Raw genomic sequence first — 14,880 nt, 5'->3', positions numbered from 1 at the left:
TACGCACCAAACCACCACCCGTGTATGTACGCCCCCGAACCCCCCCCCAGCCGTGTATGTACGCACCGAACCACCAGCCGTGTATGTACGCACCAAACCCCCACCCCAGCCGTGTATGTACGCACCGAACCACCAGCCGTGTATGTACGCACCAAACCCCCACCCCAGCCGTGTATGTACGCACCGAACCACCACCCGTGTATGTACGCACCGAACCACCACCCGTGTATGTACGCCCCCGAACCCCCCCCAGCCGTGTATGTACGCACCAAACCCCCACCCGTGTATGTACGCACCTAACACCCACCCCAGCCGTGTATGTACGCACCGAACCACCACCCGTGTATGTACGGACCGAACCCCCACCCCAGCAGAGTATGTACGCCCCGAACCCCCACCCGTGTATGTACGGACCGAACCCCCACCCCAGCCGTGTATGTACGCACCAAACCACCACCCGTGTATGTACGCACCAAACCACCACCCCAGCCGTGTATGTACGCACCAAACCACCACCCGTGTATGTACGCACCAAACGCCCACCCGTGTATGTACGCACCAAACCACCACACCAGCCGTGTATGTACGCACCAAACCCCCACCCCAGCCGTGTATGTACGCACCGAACCACCACCCGTGTATGTACGCACCGAACCCCCCCCCAGCCGTGTATGTACGCACCGAACCACCACCCGTGTATGTACGGACCGAACCCCCCCCCAGCCGTGTATGTACGCACCGAACCACCAGCCGTGTATGTACGCACCAAACCCCCACCCGTGTATGTACGCACCTAACACCCACCCCAGCCGTGTATGTACGCACCAAACCCCCACCCGTGTATGTACGCACCTAACACCCACCCCAGCCGTGTATGTACGCACCGAACCACCACCCGTGTATGTACGGACCGAACCCCCACCCCAGCAGAGTATGTACGCCCCGAACCCCCACCCGTGTATGTACGGACCGAACCCCCACCCCAGCCGTGTATGTACGCACCAAACCCCCACCCGTGTATGTACGCACCAAACCACCACCCCAGCCGTGTATGTACGCACCAAACCACCACCCGTGTATGTACGCACCAAACGCCCACCCGTGTATGTACGCACCAAACCACCACACCAGCCGTGTATGTACGCACCAAACCCCCACCCCAGCCGTGTATGTACGCACCGAACCACCACCCGTGTATGTACGCACCGAACCCCCACCCCAGCAGAGTATGTACGCCCCGAACCCCCACCCGTGTATGTACGGACCGAACCCCCACCCGTGTATGTACGCACCAAACCACCACACCAGCCGTGTATGTACGCACCAAACCCCCACCCCAGCCGTGTATGTACGCACCGAACCACCACCCGTGTATGTACGCACCGAACCCCCACCCCAGCAGAGTATGTACGCCCCGAACCCCCACCCGTGTATGTACGGACCGAACCCCCACCCGTGTATGTACGCACCAAACCCCCACCCGTGCATGTACGCACCGAACCTGCTATAAGAATGGGGTGTGCAAAACACCCCCAGCAGTGCCCAGACACAGGAGGGGTGGGTGCAGGGTCCTCCCAGCAGTGCCCAGACACAGGAGGGGTGGGTGCAGGGTCCTCCCAGCAGTGCCCAGACACAGGAGGGGTGTGTGCCTATCACTCCCAGCAGTGCCCAGACACAGGAGGGGTGTGTACCTATCACTCCCAGCAGTGCCCAGACATCGGACAATATACCCCATCAACAAGTTCAGTGACCTACAAGGGTGATACCCCAGATGCAGGCGGAGCCATCGCTGAGCCAGCATGGCTATATTGAAAGGCAACCCTCACACATCCAGGAAATGTAGACACAGCACAGCACAGCATTTGGGAGACACCCTGCAGGAAAAATGGCCTGGGCCACAGAGGACGGAACACACCTTGGGACAATGTCACCATACAGTGAGAGCAAACATGACCAAATACCATTTGCAGAGACCTTTGTGATGGCACGCAGATGGCAGGGTACACCCCATGAGCAGCACACTCCAACATTTCACAGACCCCTAACACATTATCACCACCCCAACGCAGGGAGCACCAGCACCAACAGCAAGTCCAGGAAAGCATCAGTGTGCAAAACAAAAAGAAAAGGCTTTATTCAGCAGGAAAATATATCAGAGAAAATGTCCACTATGTACAAGGGCCATGGGCCAGCCCAGCAGCAATGTCCGGGGGGGGGGTACACATCGGGACGTGTGTCCCCTAGCTTGCCTGCACAGTTCACAAGTCCATTTCATCCACAGAAGAGGGGGCATCAGGGGGGAGGGTGGAAACAGGCACCGCAGGGACAGGAGGGGAAAGGGTAGGTGTTGTGGGTGCAGGGAGGGATGAATCTGCCACAGGGGGGGTGCCAGCGCCAAAGGTGGAGGACAGAATGGCGCTGCACACGTCGGCAAGTTCCCCCAGCGACTCCCCCGTACCCAATCCAACCACAGGCCCCAAGGAGGGGGGGGGGGCAAAGGGATGGGTCGCAGCGCCACTGGGGGAGGGTGTGGACAGGGTGGGGGACTCAACTCCCCTGGCCGGGTCCCGCCTCCACCGCTTGCGGGGTGGTGTCATCCTGGGGCTGGGGGGCACACTCGCAGTGGATGATGCTGTCACTGACTGTTGGCCAGGAGAGCTAAGGGGAGTGGATTTGGAGGGAGTGGGTTGTGTGGAATGCGGACTCCCACTGTGGCTGCGTGTTCTACGTTTCCCCCCCGACCCAGTGGGTGTGCCTTCCTCACCCTGTGTGTGCGTGACAGGAGGTGTGCGCTTCGACTTCCCTGGTGGTGTGGTGCCTGTGTCTGTTGGGGTGCGTGCACGCTGACGTCTGGATGTGCGTGGGACAGGCACGGGAGTGGGAATTGTGGATGGGGCAGGGGTAGGGGGTGTTACGCAGCGCTGCAGGAGATCCAGTGCTGCAGTCAGTGTGGAGTCTATGGACCTCAGCAACTGCCGTTGGTCAGACTGCGCAGCCGACATGCCCTCCATGTATGCCTCCATCTGGGTCAGCACCTGGGTGTGGGCATGGAGGACATTTAGCATCGCAGTCTGACCAACCTGCAACTGCCTCAGGATGTCCACAGACTCCGCACTCACCGCAGCAGTGGTGACAGGGGCAGGGGGTGCGGTGCCTGGCAGGAAGGAGACATGTGGGGACCGAGCACGGAGGGAAGGGCCACGAGCATGTGGGAGGCCGGTGATGGAACCTGAGGTGGCGGGGGGATGTGGAGGGCTGCCATCAGCTGGGGGGGCAGACTCCGCCACCTCTGGGAGCTCAGCCTCGGACCCGTCTGCGTCATAGTCTGTGTTGGCAGTCAACAGGTCCTCCGCCTCACTCCCTTCGGCCTCCGTGCCACTCCATGTGCCAGACAGGACAGCACTGCTGGTACTGGTGCTCAATCTCTCCTCCCGGTCCGTGCTAGTGTCTCCTTCCGTGTCCCCCGGCGATGCTGTGGGCAAGGTGAAGAGACAGGAGAAAATCAGACACCTGTACACTTATGTCACATGAGTCAAATATACATAGGTCACATTGCATAGCCTGAAAAGCAACAGGAGTAACACCTACAAAACAATGTACACATGTAGGCCATGGAACACACAGTTTTTCTACCCACCATGCCACTGAGACACAATGGAGATCATGACACAACAGCAAATCACTGCACCTGAAATTTTAGAGAGGAGTCAGCCTCTGGGGACAAATGTGCACAGCACCTGCACCACACTGCGTCGTCAAAAAGGGATGAGCATGAATCATATCCATTTACTCTTGCCGCATGCTGCAAAGGCAATACATGAAACCAGGCCACACATGACAGGGTCACTGCACCTTGAGCGTATGTCCAGTCAAACATCACACACAGGCTAAACCCAGCAAGGAGGATGAAGCTTCTGACATGTAGGCCTTGTACGCACAAACCACCCACACCTGAGACAATCTCATTGAGACGGAGAAAGTATGTACACCTCTTACTCTGGGATGGAAACACATGGCCTCCACTAATTCATGACTGTAAACACACAGCCCCTGGTGGCCATGTCCACACATCATTGACAGGCAAACATCATCAGATTGTCTCAACAACACACACAGGTAATGCCCACTGTGAGTATGCACAAGCAAAATGGGTCCCCCTGTACAGTGGACACATGTAGCAACCTGTAGGTCCTAACAGTTGAGCCCAGGGTACAATGCCACCCTACGCAACCCATGGCAAAGACACAGTGAATGGCCATATTGTTGGATGACGCACATGATACCTAGGAAGAGGTGCCCCAGGGCACAGTAGTGCCCACACTCCTCCATGGTCCAGGATGGACATGACTGCAAATTAAGCAACCGTCCCTGCACTTAGCAGGCCTCCCACTCAGGCACATCATGTCAGAGGGCACACAATTGGACATGCATGCTGGAAGGCTGTACATTTTGGAGACACACCCCTATGTCGTGATTCACAATCAGTGCCAAGTGACATGGACACCACAATGACTGAAATTGGCCATGGCACACGCAAGGTCCCCATACCTGTGGCACATCACCCCCACACATGATGCTGATAGCATAGGGCACCTGCATGAACTGCCTGCATAAATAACCTTGTGCAAGAGTGGCGACAGACCAGGGAACACATTGCAAGGAGGGGAAGGGAGGGAGTGAGAACAGCACTGTGCTACTTTGTGGAGAAGTTGACGCACTGCACAATCAAACCCTGGCAGTGTATCCATGCAACTGCACACTTACATTGGCTGGGGACACACAACTGACACACATGTACCTACCCCCTTCCTGCTGCTGCCTCTCCTGTAGGCGCCTGTCCATATCGGGGAAGACCACCGCCAGCACACGCTTCTGGATGTGGGTCAGACGACGGCGGCCACGGTTCTTACGGCTCTCAGGTGAGTCCCCCAGCAGGAGCCGTGCAATCCTCCTCGTCCAGCACCGGATGTCCTGCCAGCGTTTCCTCACCTGAGACAGGCTCCGCCTCCGACCCTCTGTACCCCTCACGGCACTGACGGCTTCCCTCCAGATCTCCCCCTTGGCAATGGCGCCTACCTGTGAGGATGCAAAAGAGAGAATACATTAATCCACATGAGCAAAGACACAGAGACACACATATAGAACAATCCTCATTATGAACAGGCCATGGTATGCATGCAACTAATTGCACCTTTGTCATAGGGACATTATCCACTGTGGAAGGCCAAATGCACTACGTGCCAGTGGAAGCACACGGGTGGCATGAGGGGTACCACACACTCACTGACCAGGGATCACACTGTGCCTCACAGGCTACACCAGGATTATGTACAGCACCTCACAGCAGTCACCTGCCCCAGCACACTGATGCTACCTCAGCAGAGTACACAGACACACACAGGTACAGGACAATCACATGGCATTGCCAACTGCGGGTACACACCTCACTCTGCCCATGTGCCAGTAGACGGGGGTGTCACAGGTGTGGGGCTGGCTCAGCACGGCATGCACACAGCACTGCTCCCTGCTCACATCCGATGGCCAGGCCATATCCATCCCTCATGCTGCTTGTGTGCAACACTCCCCATATGCACTCACCCACATGACAGGGGACTAACACACACACCAATGTGCAGGGGACGAACACGGCCTTTGGACACTCACAGCACAGGTACACTGAACAAACACACATCCATGGGTACTGACACCTGTCACACTGGGGGGAACACAGGATCACATCAGGACTGTGGAAACAACATCCCCAGGAGGAGTATGCAGGCAGAATGTGGCATGCACCTTGCATTCATTGTCACAGTAGGCACTATGCAAGTGAGGAGTGCACACAGGAAACACAGCATGCTCTGCATGGGTGACATGAGGCCTTCCACACCCTGGGACCCACTCCAAACAACAGTGCATGTCTGTCACACATGGACACAATGCCAGAAGTCACTGTCACACAAAAGGGGCACAGTCTAAGCTAGTGGAGTCTGCACTCACCTGAACCCCTGGTCGACCATACAGGCTCTGGAACTGTGGGAGGATCACATCTATCAGGGCAAGGTTCTCCTCCTGGGTGAATGGCTGTGACCTCTCCACAGTCCTGGACATGGTGCCAGAGGAATCACTATCAGCAGCAGTGGTCATGGATGAATGGATGTGCAGGCAAGTGCTCTCTCATGGGACCTGGCTGCCTTATATATGCCTGGCTGGCCTGTTCATGTATAGGAGTACAGATTGATTGGTCAGTCACATTAGCATCCTACGTTTCATCCAATCCCTTCAAACCTACCCCAGTGTGTGGCTTTGCATGGTTTCAGTTTTGATAATGATGTCAAGTCAACATCCACATTGCAACAATGTAGATTCTTTCAAACTGACTTCTGCTGTGCACCTGGTGCTCAAATTCAAAAATTTAACTCAGTCTCCATGGCAACCATCAGGCATTTCGGCCCTTATACTTGTCCCTCATGTGTCCCCTATGTGTTTTCATACATTTACACACAGGTACGGTGCGTTCCACGCCCTAGGGCACCCCACAAGCAGTGATACCGACCGTACATGCGCTTGTACGGTCCGGATCACAATATTGCCGCTGGCGTATGCGTACGCCACAGTAGTACGGACTGTACACGCGCTTGTACGGTCCGGATCACAATATGGGCGCTGGCGTATGCGTACGCCACAGTAGTACGGACTGTACACGCGCTTGTACGGTCCGGATCACAATATGGGCGCTGGCGTATGCGTACGCCACAGTAGTACGGACTGTACACGCGCTTGTACGGTCCGGATCACAATATGGGCGCTGGCGTATGCGTACGCCACAGTAGTACGGACTGTACACGCGCTTGTACGGTCCGGATCACAATAAGGGCGCTGGCGTATGCGTACGCCACAGTAGTACGGACCGTACAAGCGCGTGTACAGTCCGTACTACTGTGGCGTACGCATACGCCAGCGCCCATATTGTGATCCGGACCGTACAAGCGCGTGTACAGTCCGTACTACTGTGGCGTACGCATACGCCAGCGCCCATATTGTGATCCGGACCGTACAAGCGCGTGTACAGTCCGTACTACTGTGGCGTACGCATACGCCAGCGCCCATATTGTGATCCGGACCGTACAAGCGCGTGTACAGTCCGTACTACTGTGGCGTACGCATACGCCAGCGCCCATATTGTGATCCGGACCGTACAAGCGCGTGTACAGTCCGTACTACTGTGGCGTACGCATACGCCAGCGCCCATATTGTGATCCGGACCGCACAAGCGCGTGTACAGTCCGTACTACTGTGGCGTACGCATACGCCAGCGGCAATATTGGCCCAGGGACCCTATACACGCGCTCCGAGCGTATGTACGGTGCGTATAACAACTGTCAGTGGTGACAGGCGGCACACAGACAGGAATGGAGCGGACAGGTATTGCCAAGGGTGGACACCAATGCATTGTCTGTGCAATACCACCTGTGTGTGACACAGGTGTGTCAGGATGTGATGTGGCACTTTACCCCTGAGGTGTGGGCAAAGCACATGTACGATGAGCTGTGTACACATGTCGTGTGTGATGGTGCGCATTGTACCACACATCCCCTGCACTCCTTTGACATGTGTGCATGTCGTACACACTAGTGGAGCCATGAGTCACTTGCATGTCCCAGTCACGGACACCCGCACCTGTCCCCTGATGCCAGGTACACGGAATATTACATATGACACGTGTATGGCTGCGTTGCATGCTGCAACCATGTCATGTGTGTGGCATGTCTTTCCATGATTTTGCTGTAGGTGTGTGATTCAATGTGTCAGCAGTTGCTGCTGCCAACATGTGTCTGTGTGTCGATGGGCATGGCACACTGTTCCGCACACCAGCCCACATATGTGATTTGCCATGAGGTGTGTATGTATCCAACTACACGGAGTATCAACACAAGTACATATCCACATGCTCCCTATGTATGTTCTGTCTCGACATGTACTCCTCAAAGGCAATGTGTGTGGCCTGTCCTATTCCTATGACATGTGACCAGTGCATATCGCATCCAACTACCTGTCTGTACCATACGCATACTACTTCTGCACATGTGTGGATGTCTGTGAATCCTGTGATGCGTGTGCATGTTCACTTACACTGGCCCACAGCTAGTCTCATGCCATGTCATCGTGATCTTGCCCCCCTCCGTTAGTGGCTGTCCCTTGGTAGGAGTGTAACCTGACTGGCGTTCGTGTCCAGGAACTGTGGCACAGACCTGACTCACAACGTGGCATATGTGTATTGGCTGTGTAACATGTGCTCAGTGCATTGACGATGTTGTTGTACAGTGCTCACTCTTAGGTGTTCCTTCCATTTCACTGCAGGGCTCCGCCTCTCCCTCGACGTATGCCAGACATTGCTGCCCTGCATGAACGGGACTGTATACACCGCTACAGATTCAGCCAACGGTTGATTGATGAGTTGACTGGCCGGCTGGAAGCACAACTCCTCCCGCGCCACAGGTATCCAAGTGCACTGACACCCAAGTTGAAGGTGATGGCAGCCCTACATTTCCTTGCCACGGGTACGTTCCAACATACCATTGCTGATGTCGGGGGCATGTCCCAGACGATGTTCAGCCGTGTTCTGCATGATTTCTTAGAGGCCATGTTGGTTCACCTGGATGAGTACATTAAATTCCCAAATCGTGAGCAGTTGACAGATGTCAAGCGTGAGTTCTATGCCCTGGGAGGGATGCCCCATGTCATTGGGTCCATAGATGGGACACATGTTGCGTTGGTACCACCACAGGCACAGGAGGTGGTGTATAGGAATCGCAAACATTATCACTCCATTAATGCCCTTGTGGTGTGTCTGTCCAACATGGTGATTTCACATGTCTGTGTTCGCTTTCCAGGATCAGCACACGATGCCTTCATCATGAGGCGTAGCAGGGTGCCAGAAATGATGCTGCAGCTGCGGAACGAGCGAGCATGTATTGTTGGTGGGTAGACTCTGGCAGTTCAGTGTTTGGCGTCATCTTCCAATCTCACTGCCTGTGCTGACACACTTCTGTCCATGATGTTTCCTTGTAGGGGACGCTGGCTATCCCAACATGCCATGGCTGATGACGCCTGTCCGCAACCCCAGCACGGCTGCCGAGCACCTCTACAACAACGCACATGGGCGGACCAGGAGAGTCATTGAGAGGACGTTTGGACTTCTGAAGAGCCGATTCCGGTGCCTCCACAAGACCGGCGGAGCACTCCCATATGCCCCGGTGAAGGTGTGCAAGATCATCATCGTCTGCTGCATGCTGCACAACATGGCAGTGGAGGAAGCTGTTCCACTCATACTGGATCAAGATGACCAGGACCATCCACCCGTGGAGGATGAAGGGCTTGGTGACGGGGCAAGTGATGTGGAGGAGGAGGAGGCTGTGGAGGACATGCGGAGTCGGCTCATACGCAACTTCTTTGCTTAGTGGTGAGTTCCAGTGTCTGAGTGTGCACGCATTGGGCCGTGTGTGGCATGTGTTGCAATGTGTGTGTCCATCTGCATGTCTGCCAAGTGAGTCAGTGGTGTGTATTGAAGTGTCACTCAAGTGATGGCGCAATGGAAGGATGTTGTCTGAGGGTCATCATTGTCACCTGTCATGTTAACAACATGATACGTGTTAAGTACATGCTTGCGGATGTGCTCCTTTGTGCTGAATCCTTGTGTGTCTCTCTTCCACAGGTCCATGTGCATGCTGTCTGCTGGTGGCATTGTTGTGCTCCTGCTACTCCTCATGAACACAGCGACATGTGCTGATTCAGCGTCACATGCACGGGCAAGTGTTGAAATCTCCTCAGGGTAAGGGATGCCTCACGTCGTTTTGGGTGTGTGAATTGTTTGTAGTCTGTGTGCACTTCTCCGGTTCATGTGTGTTCCATTTGCATACATGGTGATCCTACATGGGGAACATGACATGGGGCAGGCTTCACCTGGAGCCATGCTCAGACTTGGTGACTGTCATGTGGCAGGGGATTGGGGATTGTGATGAGGCCATCATTGTGTGTAACACTGGCCTCGGAAACATACAGGTTGCACCGGGTTGACATGGTGTGTGATTGCCCCATCAGGGCCTCAATGGTGTATAGCGGCCTCTCCGTGGCAGCAGGGGGTGTTTAGCTGTTATCCGTCACTTGTGTGCCAGGTCAATGGGATGCCAGCATCTGTGTTGCAATGGGGGGTGCCAGTGTTGCTCCCACATGTACATCCACATGACCTGTGTATGTGTTGACAGAGTATCATTGTCATTCCAACACACATGACTAATAAATTTGTCCCTCTGTCTCCAAGGTGCCTCTTCCCTGTCAATGGTGCCCTGTTGCCACTGTGCGTGCCGCAGGTCTGGCATAGTTTTCATAGGTGGTGCATATGTGTCTATGTGTAGAGTGACAAGATGCTAGGGGTTTGTCAGGGAGTGGGAACTGTATTATGCACAAGATGCACAGTTCCATCCACCTCAAGGCAAGAGAGACCATCCCCCAGGGAAACTACAACATCTGTGTAGAATCCTACCCTGCAGTCTACGGACATGTGCCTCACGACTCCCATGGTACTTGTCCATATCCGGAGTGCATCTGCACAGCTCTGCTACTGCGTCGGGCAACCAGGCCACATCAACGTCCTAACGGGATGGGGGGAATGTTTCACAGCCAGCTGCAGGATGACCTTCTAGATCCACGCCCACACTCATGATGCAGCCCACAACCCCAACACAACCATGTGGCACAGTGATCCTAAACTGCATTCTGGCATCTCCATGCATCCAACCTTGGCCTAGCCACCATTCTCAACATCCGCCTGACGCAAGCATGCTGCACATTGTAGGGACACATGTCTAGACATACCTGGGAGCGGCAAGCCAGGTCACTCCACATGATCCCTGACCTCTGCGCATGACTGTTGCTCCCCTGAATGTGTCTGTAGCCACAGTTGTGCGGGAACCACTCAGCTGGTTGGGCCCAGCACAGGTGAGTTTGGTACTCCATGTCTGTATCAGATGAGACATTGGGACCCATGTGTGTCCTGGGCAAGACTGCGACCCCACGGTTTGGATGGTTGGAGTTAATTCTGAGATCAGGCATGCTTTGACTGTACGACACACACATGTATTGTAATAATGTAGAATCACGGCATCATCTTGTAAGTGTGATTAATTTATTTGTGGTGGGGTACGGGTTTGTGGGGATGACAAGAGGTGCACAGCGGGAGTGTAGAATCCAAAGTTCACTGGGGGAGTTGGTATCCTTGTCGTAGCAAAATGTCAGAGTCCATGCCACAGTCTTCGTCAACATAGGTCAGACAGTGACCAGCAAGTCCATGTGGCAGACAATGTCATGTGCTGCTATTGGGCCAGAGGGCCAGGTGCCAGGCCAGGTGACCTGGGAGATGGTGATGTTCTGCTGACTCTCACAGTCTTTTTCGTGGACGACCCACCTTCCTGCGGGGACCCTCGGAAGCAGTCCGTGACGATGTCTGTGACGCTCCGTCGGATGAATCCTCCTCCTCCTGATCCCTCCCTGTGTCTGGTAATGGCCTTCGCCTGGTGCCACAGGGAGGGTTGCCCATGTTGTCGGCAATCCGACGGAGTACACCGGTCATTTGGGTTTGCACCGCCACGAGCTCAGCCTGTCTATCCTCCATCCTTCCTTGGTGTTGCAGTTGACAGGCATGTTGCTGGGACTGCAGGGTCTTCATCTCCTGGAGGGTCCCCTTGATGTCATTGAGGGTGGACGCAATCTGGTCCATGCCCCTGGTGTCACGCCGGTATGTATCCAGGATGTTGCTGACCTGGGACACTACCGGGTCCTGAGCTGCCTGGTCAGGTTCGCGCCTCCGCCGTCCTCCACTCCCGCCACCCCTGCCCACGTGCACCTGGCCTGCCGTTGTGGGTGCATCGGGTCTCCGGGACCCCTGAGGGATGGCATCTGCGTTGCCGCCTGCCTCCTCCTGGGTGCCCGGAGGACCGTGTCCCTCCTGGGCAGACTGGCTGGGTGGTCGTGTGCGGGCAGGGCTCCTGGACGTCTCCTGGGATGTGGCAGGAATGGGGGTGGTGGTTGGCACAGTTGTACCTGACGCAGGTGCTGCAGGTGGTTGGACACCAGAGGGGCCAGGTTGGTCTGGGTCATCCACGGAGTGGTGAGAGTCATCGCTGGCGGTGGGGTCATCATCCCGCGGAGCCTGGTCCTGTGTGACTTCCCCCCCAGTGTTGGGGGGTGTTCGTCGACGTTGACCTGTGTGTGAGAGAGACAATGTTGACAGTGTCACATGTGGCATCCATGTTGCATGCATTTCTGATTTGGCACTCTTCCTCTGGGTAGTTGGATCTGTCCTGCATTCCTCTCACAGTGCACTTGTGCATGGCTATGTCCCTTGGCCACAGCTGTCAGGGCTTTACGCATGTGTGAGACACAATCTTAGTTGATGCATCTATTTGGGTACACAGTCAGCAGTGTGGTGTGCGGGCGTAGCGAGCCATGCAGAGGCGCCTTACGTGTTGCACTGTACGTGGCCAAATGGTGTTTTGGCAAGGCAATTTGATGTTGCAGGTAGGGGACTGAAGCATTTGTGACAGGGTTCTTACCGACACGGTGGGTGGGTATACTGGGTGTGTGGTTAGGTCTGTGCCTGCAGCACGGATGGACTCGTGCACAGATTGACACATGGACCGGTCTTCATCTACGGAAGGGGGGGTTGAGGCACTGCCAGACCTGGTCTGCATGCACACAGTCCACCGGCTGACGAGTGGACATGGCCACACCACCCAAGGGTGATTTAGTCTCCCTGTGTCTCCCTTCCTCCCTCCCTCTGTCACCCTCCTCCCTCCCTCTGTCGGTCTCCCTCTGTCACCCTACTCCCTCCCTCTGTCTGTCTCCCTGTGTCCCCCCTCTGTCTCCTTCCCTCTCATTCCCCCTCTCCCTCCCTCTCTTTGTCACTCTCTGTCACCTCAGGCCAGCTTCCTGGGCACACACAGTTAGCCGGTCTTTGAATGGCCATTGGCTTGTTCATGTGAGTTAGTCCCTGTTCTCCGGGCACCCATTGGGCAGTGTGTCTGAGTGTAGGCTGCTGCTGTGGCGGTGTGTGCTGAGACTCTATCAGAGCGATGCATCTTCATTGTCTGCTGTTATGTGCAAATTGTGCCTTCAGACCCATGGCATCCTGCATGGCAGCCATCATTTGCAGGCAAGACAGTACTGTGTGGGTACACACAGTTTGTATGGCTGTGCCCTGGGCCATATGGGCTGAGGGCATTGTTGTGTGCTTGTGAGTTGCTCAATGTTAGTTTTGCTGCCCCCACTCCCAGCATCGACCACATCCTGTGTTGTGTTGGTGTATTGTGTGGCCTGTGACTTGGCATGGCCCTGATTGATGCATGGGGCATGGAGGTGCCAGTGGCATGTGTGTGTTTGTGGAGTGTTGTTGTGTCCGGTGGTGGCTTGGGGGGGGTGGCATGCATGATTGATTGTGTATGGCATCCCCCCCATGTGAGGTGAGTTGTTTGTGTACTCACCAGGGTCTGGGAGTCCTGGCAGTCCGTGTAGTCCCTCCACCGCCAGCGTGGACATCACCTTCTCCTCCCAGGGATGGTATTGTACCGGTCTGGGGGGCGGCCCTCCTCCAGTGATGTTCCCCTGGTTGTGATTGTCAGTCATCTTCCTCTTGACCGTCCTCCGCAGATCGTACCACCTGGATTGGCACTCGTGCCTGGTCCTTCTGGTTGTCCCAACAGCATTCACAGAATCGACGATCCTCTGCCACATGGCGGTTTTTTCGGATATGCTGGTCTGTCTGACCAATGTCCCAAAGAGCTGTGGCTCGACTCTGAGGATTTCGTCGACAAGGATCTCCAGCTCCTCCTTTGTGAACTTTGGATTCTTGGTGGTGGACATGGCGTGGGGTGTGGTTGTGGGGGTGTGGGTGTGGATGGCTGTGGGTGTGTGGGTGTGGTAGTGGAGGTGTGTGTGTGAATGTGATGAGGGGGTGTTTGTGTAGGTGGTTGTGTGAAGGTATGCAAGTGTGAGGTTCAAGTATGGTGGTGTGGGTCGTCTGTGGGCTCTGGCAGCAGTGGGTCTGTTGCAAAGGCTCATGGTTTGTGTGTGTGGTCCATTTTTATTGGTCCATTTGTGGGTGTGGCTGTGTTTGAAATTTGTGTGGGTGTGTTATGAGGAGTGATTGAGTTTTGGGCCTCTGTTTGGCAGTTTGGCAGTTGCAGGTGAGTGTATGTGATGTTTGTGGGGTTGTTGGGCCTGTTTGGTGGTGTGGGGAAACTCTACTTGACTCTCCTTGTGTAAATATGGTTTGTCCGGGTTCAGTACGTGTTTTTTTGGCGTCAGTACGGTCCGTACATGCACTGGTGGGGGTGCGGTCCGTACATTCCCTGGTGGGGTGGTGGTTAGGTGCGTACATACACGGCTGGGGTGGGGGTTTGGTGCGTACATACACGGCTGGTGGTTCGGTGCGTACATACACGGCTGGGGGGGGTTCGGGGGCGTACATACACGGCTGGTGGTTCGGTGCGTACATACACGGCTGGGGGGGGGTTCGGGGGCGTACATACACGGGTGGGTGTTTGGTGCGTACATACACGGCTGGTGGTTCGGTGCGTACATACACGGCTGGGGGGGGGTTCGGGGGCGTACATACACGGGTGGGTGTTTGGTGCGTACATACACGGCTGGTGGTTCGGTGCGTACATACACGGCTGGGGTGGGGGTTTGGTGCGTACATACACGGCTGGTGGTTCGGTGCGTACATACACGGCTGGGGGGGGTTCGGGGGCGTACATACACGGCTGGTGGTTCGGTGCGTACATACACGGCTGGGGGGGGGTTCGGGGGCGTACATACACGGGT

The sequence above is a fragment of the Triturus cristatus genome, chromosome 1_1 (assembly GCF_964204655.1).
Source record: "Triturus cristatus chromosome 1_1, aTriCri1.1, whole genome shotgun sequence".
In the NCBI taxonomy this organism is placed as follows: domain Eukaryota; kingdom Metazoa; phylum Chordata; class Amphibia; order Caudata; family Salamandridae; genus Triturus; species Triturus cristatus.
Note: the sequence above shows the minus strand (reverse complement) of the source record.